The 6,000-nt window shown below is 38.8% G+C and overlaps 1 non-coding gene across 1 annotated transcript; it reads right to left on the reverse strand.

Annotated features, from left to right (window-relative positions):
- Positions 1 to 2,096: 2,096 nt before the first annotated feature.
- Positions 2,097 to 2,193, reverse strand: LOC112638756. The gene has a single exon (XR_003123156.1). It is a non-coding gene; the product is annotated as a U6 spliceosomal RNA (small nuclear RNA).
- Positions 2,194 to 6,000: the final 3,807 nt, after the last annotated feature.

The raw sequence follows: 6,000 nt of genomic DNA on the forward strand, positions 1-6,000 counted from the left end.
ACAAAGCGAAGCGGTTTAGCGAAAATACTGCGAGCAGCGAAAAGTGCGAGACTTAACTGGTCCACGCGCGGTGCCCATTATATAGCGAGCGGATTTTTGGGCCCGCTGCGACGTGAACCAATTAATTTAATCTTTTAGCGGTGACCTCATTGCGGCGCGTGTAGTTGGTTGTTGATGAGGTCTGACGTCGGATATTATTTATTTGTCATGTGCGCAATCTTTTTAGATCAGCTGATTGGCGATCAGCTGATCGTGACGCATGGGCGCGCATGCCCATGAGCTGCTAAAATTCAACGACGGTTGACAATAATATTATTCGCAGCGATGATGAGCGTTTTTTCCGATGACAAAAAAAGAAAGATAACTCGAACATTCGAATTTTTCTAATAAATAGATATTTTGAGAAGATTCTCAACGCCCGTTAATTTTAAATTTTCGAACATTTAATAGCGAAAATATGCGAGTTTCGCTATGCAAATTTTAATCTGGAATGATTATTTTAAATTTTGAACAAGTACTGTCAAGCATTGGCATGCTACTGATAGTATTCCTTTCCTAATCAGCATAAAGAAAATTTGCAATAACTTATCATTTCATTCTGGCAAGCGTCAAGATAATTATTAATTAAAATTATACAGCTCTCATCCGTTAAGCGTCGAAGACCTCCCTCCTTAGGATCTCTCCTGGCATCCTTTGTCATGCCGGAGTCGTCCGCACTCTCCTATTTTTATTTTAAAAAGGTTCATTACTAAATCTAAGCGACCCTAGATTTCCTTCGTCTCCGGGCATCCTCTGTCATGCCGGAGACATCCAACTTCCCAAACTAATTCATTACCCGGCGCTCTACGGAATATATGTACATATATATATATATAAATAAATAAATAAATATATATATATATATATATATATATATATATATATGAAATTTAGATTATATAATCTATTGTTATCAACTCAAACGTCTTTCCTTACACAGGGATATAGCATCTTCTCAGTGCAGCCCGAAAACCTTCTTGTTCTTTCACCCTTTTTCGGTCACATCAGAGCATCCTTACTCTTATGCAACTCCGTCATCCTAACGTTACTCCATCTTAAAAGTCCCGTCGTCTCCGGGCATCCTCTGTCATGCCGGAGACATCCATATCCTTGTAAATTATTGACGTTTTAGTTGGACTAAATTTAAAAAAAAAATATATCTTTTTTTCTTTATTGCACAATTCAATCACTTGAGCTGACACTAATCAGATAATAACATCAACAAAAGTAAATATCCACTAATTTCCTCAATCAATGGTGAACTCACAATTAAACTATAAAAGGAAAAGGCATAGAGCAGGTAAAATAACCAGAGAATATCGCGATATCTCTCGATTCCGTCGAAATCAAAGAATAAAAGCAAACTCGAATCCTAGTTACGTCAAATCAGATAGAAGGGTTCTCTTCCCTGAAAATTTTATATACGCTCTAAAAAACAAGGCTAAATTTCTCTTTTATTTACCACTAAATTTTATTTCACAAAAATTTTGTCAATCGATTACTACAAACGTAGAGTTTGACTCTTTCTATGACTATTACTTAGAGATCATCAAATATAAGGATATTACTGAAAGCCCATCCTCAGAACAGGGAGATCTAATAACTCAATTAAAATATCAGCTATCGGAAAGCCAGTATGAAATAGAGAATTACTTACAGACTCTCCAATGAAACCTTCTTGCAATGATAAAGATTTTTTCACACTAACAACCAACGAACAAACTCAAATCCTCGAAATATTATTAGAATTCATAGATCAATATATCTCAGGTGATATTGATATCGACCAATTAATGGAATTAATAGAGAATTTTGAAATTCCATTCTAATAGATATTTATTATACACGTATATAATCTCATCTTACTCAATCAACTTATCATATCTTAAAGTTTCGCGGCTTCTCAATTTTTTCCGTTTTCGATAAGTCAGATCCTTGCTCTCGGCATCCCCAAGGTATAGCCGGTGTAAGCAGGTTGCCTTAAAAATAAAGAGAGCGCAATTTACTCTAGAATCGAGGTATCTGGGGGAAAAGTAAGTCACTGAGACGTGACACCCGAAAATGTTAAACTCTTCACAATTTTGCGTTTCATCCTTGCCCCGGGGTCAAGCTAATCTTCTCTGTATTGTTCCAACTTTATATGCCGAAGCAAGTACATGTTGCTGCGCCACATCGTTCTTGGCCATGTTTGCTCGGCCGATCGTCCACGTGGAAACGACATTCGACTATTTGGTATTTGACTAATTATGTCCATCCAAGATCCTAAAAGTTCCTTCTAACTTTAATTCATCGCAGTTCGACAATGACGTATCAAATTTACGTTCTGAATTCGACGTGCCTTGCCTTCGTGACGAAGACAGCGTGTTCGCGAATGAATAGAATTGTGCGGGAGGCACGACAAGAAGAATTTGTTTTAAAGACACCACAAGATTGAAATCAACGACGAACCACGCCACGTATATTTTTTTCTGATTTTTTAAAAGTTTTATTTGTAACGCCACACAGTTAATTATTAAAGTTATAGACAAATAAAATTGTTACGTCCAGTGGACTTCACGATTCTTTTCTTTCATGGAAACGCTATCTAAGAAGTAATTAAAGATAGGGCTCGAAATTGAAATAAGCAAACGGAACCTAACTCGCGTAAATAAATAGTAAGTCTAAACACTGAGAGTGGCCAGTCGAGATAGCGCTAAAGAAAATCTAAACAAATTTTTGAATTATGAGACTCGGAAGTATATGAAATTCAAACCATTCGTATCCATGGTTATAACTTGGTTCATCTTAGAGATTTTAAACAAAGAGCCGGTGGTCCCCGAGAAATTGACCAGAGGTAAACATAAATTGATATTGCACGTGCGTTCGTTCGACAGGCCATTCTCAATCATCAAGCAATAAGATAATCAGCTCATCGCTCCCACTCTCTATTGGATGGAGTTAAATCTCGAGCAAAAGGGCTTAACCAATTAAAACCTTAAGATACTCCTCTCTTACTAAAAATCTAACTCCTTGGCCCTAGGAATGGAGTAATAGAAATCATTTGATTCGATTTTCAAAGATTCCCACCATCCAGAAGGGAGGAGAAGCAAAAACTTTAAAATTCACGAGCCAAGAGCGCGGATATACAGTTAGTCTCAGAATTTTTTCTGGTTATTCTTCTCCGCACAGTCAGAGTTACGGTTTAATAGAGTTACGAACCAATCAGTTACAAATTGCAAATCAGTGACGTTCCCTGAAAAAGGGCAGCGTGACCCCTCTCAGTCTTCTCTCTGATCAGACTATGAATACCGGCCTCTAACCCGCTTCGAACTCTCGGTGGAAACTTAGTCTATGATAATAGCTGCGTTCAGCAAAAAAGCTGGTTTACAACTGTTGTGAAATTCGTGAGTTGCTAATTTTGTATGTACATATATGTGAGCTGAAGCAAGTGGTGCACGTGGTACGTGGTGCTGCGTCACATCCTTCTTGGCCTTCTTGGCTCCTCGGCCAAGTTGTTGTTTGCTCGGACGGTCGTCCGCGTGGCAACGACATTCGACTATTTGGTATTTGACTAATTATGTCCATCCAAGATCCTAAAAGTTCCTCCTAACTTTAATTCATCGCAGTTCGACAATGACGTATCAAATTTACGTTCTGAATTCGACGTGCCTTGCCCTCGTGACGAAGACAGCGTGTTCGCGAATGAATAGAATTGTGCGGGAGACACGACAAGAAGAATTTGTTTTAAAGACACCACAAGATTGAAATCAACGACGAACCACGACACGTATATTTTTTTGTGATTTTTTAAGAGTTTTATTTGTAACGCCACACAGTTAATTATTAAAGTTTTACACAAATAAAATTGTTACGTCCAGTGGACTTCACGATTCTTTTCTTTCATGGAAACGCTATCTAAGAAGTAATTAAAGATAGGGCTCGAAATTGAAATAAGCAAACGGAACCTAACTCGCGTAAACAAATAGAAAGTCTAAACACTGAGAGTGGCCAGTCGAGATAGCGCTAAAGAAAATCTAAACAAATTTTGAATTATGAGACTCGGAAGTATATGAAATTCAAACCGTATCCATGGAAATTCACTCGTATCCATGGTTATAACTTGGTTCATCTTAGAGATTTTAAACAAAGAGCCGGTGGTCCCCGAGAAATTGATTAGAGGTAAACATAAATTGATATTGCACGTGCGTTCGTTCGACAGGCCATTCTCAATCATCAAGCCATAAGATAATCAGCTCATCGCTCCCACTCTCTATTGGATGGAGCTAAATCTCGCGCAAAAGGGCTTAACCAATTAAAACCTTAAGACACTCCTCTCTTACTGAAAATCTAACTCCTTGGCTCTAGGAAGGGAGTAATAGAAATCATTTGAATCGATTTTCAAAGATTCCCACCATCCAGAAGGGAGGGGAAGCAAAAACTTTAAAATTCACGAGCCAAGAGCGCGGATATACAGTTAATCTCAAAATTTTTTCTGGTTATTCTTCTCCGCACAGTCAGAGTTACGGTTTAATAGAGTTACGAACCAATCAGTTACAAATTGCAAATCAGTGACGTTCCCTGAAAAAGGGCAGCGTGACCCCTTTCAGTCTTCTCTCTGATCAGACTATGAATACCGGCCTCTGACCCGCTTCGAACTCTCGGTGGAAACTTAGTCTATGATAATAGCTGAGTTCAGCAAAAAAGCTGGTTTACAACTGTTGTGAAATTCGTGAGTTGCTAATTTTGTATGTACATATATGTGAGCTGAAGCAAGTGGTGCACGTGGTACGTGGTGCTGCGCCACATCCTTCTTGGCCTTCTTGGCTCCTCGGCCAAGTTGTTGTTTGCTCGGACGGTCGTCCGCGTGGCAACGACATTCGACTATTTGGTATTTGACTAATTATGTCCATCCAAGATCCTAAAAGTTCCTCCTAACTTTAATTCATCGCAGTTCGACAATGACGTATCAAATTTACGTTCTGAATTCGACGTGCCTTGCCCTCGTGACGAAGACAGCGTGTTCGCGAATGAATAGAATTGTGCGGGAGGCACGACAAGAAGAATTTGTTTTAAAGACACCACAAGATTGAAATCAACGACGAACCACGCCACGTATATTTTTTTCTGATTTTTTAAAAGTTTTATTTGTAACGCCACACAGTTAATTATTAAAGTTATAGACAAATAAAATTGTTACGTCCAGTGGACTTCACGATTCTTTTCTTTCATGGAAACGCTATCTAAGAAGTAATTAAAGATAGGGCTCGAAATTGAAATAAGCAAACGGAACCTAACTCGCGTAAATAAATAGTAAGTCTAAACACTGAGAGTGGCCAGTCGAGATAGCGCTAAAGAAAATCTAAACAAATTTTTGAATTATGAGACTCGGAAGTATATGAAATTCAAACCATTCGTATCCATGGTTATAACTTGGTTCATCTTAGAGATTTTAAACAAAGAGCCGGTCGTCCCCGAGAAATTGACCAGAGGTAAACATAAATTGATATTGCACGTGCGTTCGTTCGACAGGCCATTCTCAATCATCAAGCCATAAGATAATCAGCTCATCGCTCCCACTCTCTATTGGATGGAGCTAAATCTCGCGCAAAAGGGCTTAACCAATTAAAACCTTAAGATACTCCTCTCTTACTGAAAATCTAACTCCTTGGCCCTAGGAAGGGAGTAATAGAAATCATTTGATTCGATTTTCAAAGATTCCCACCATCCAGAAGGGAGGAGAAGCAAAAACTTTAAAATTCACGAGCCAAGAGCGCGGATATACAGTTAGTCTCAGAATTTTTTCTGGTTATTCTTCTCCGCACAGTCAGAGTTACGGTTTAATAGAGTTACGAACCAATCAGTTACAAATTGCAAATCAGTGACGTTCCCTGAAAAAGGGCAGCGTGACCCCTCTCAGTCTACTCTCTAATCAGACTACGAATACCGGCCTCTGACCCGCTTCGAACTCTCGGTGGAAACTTA

The sequence above is a fragment of the Camponotus floridanus genome, unplaced genomic scaffold, assembly GCF_003227725.1.
Source record: "Camponotus floridanus strain SB8 unplaced genomic scaffold, Cflo_v7.5 scaffold36, whole genome shotgun sequence".
Lineage (NCBI taxonomy): Eukaryota > Metazoa > Arthropoda > Insecta > Hymenoptera > Formicidae > Camponotus > Camponotus floridanus.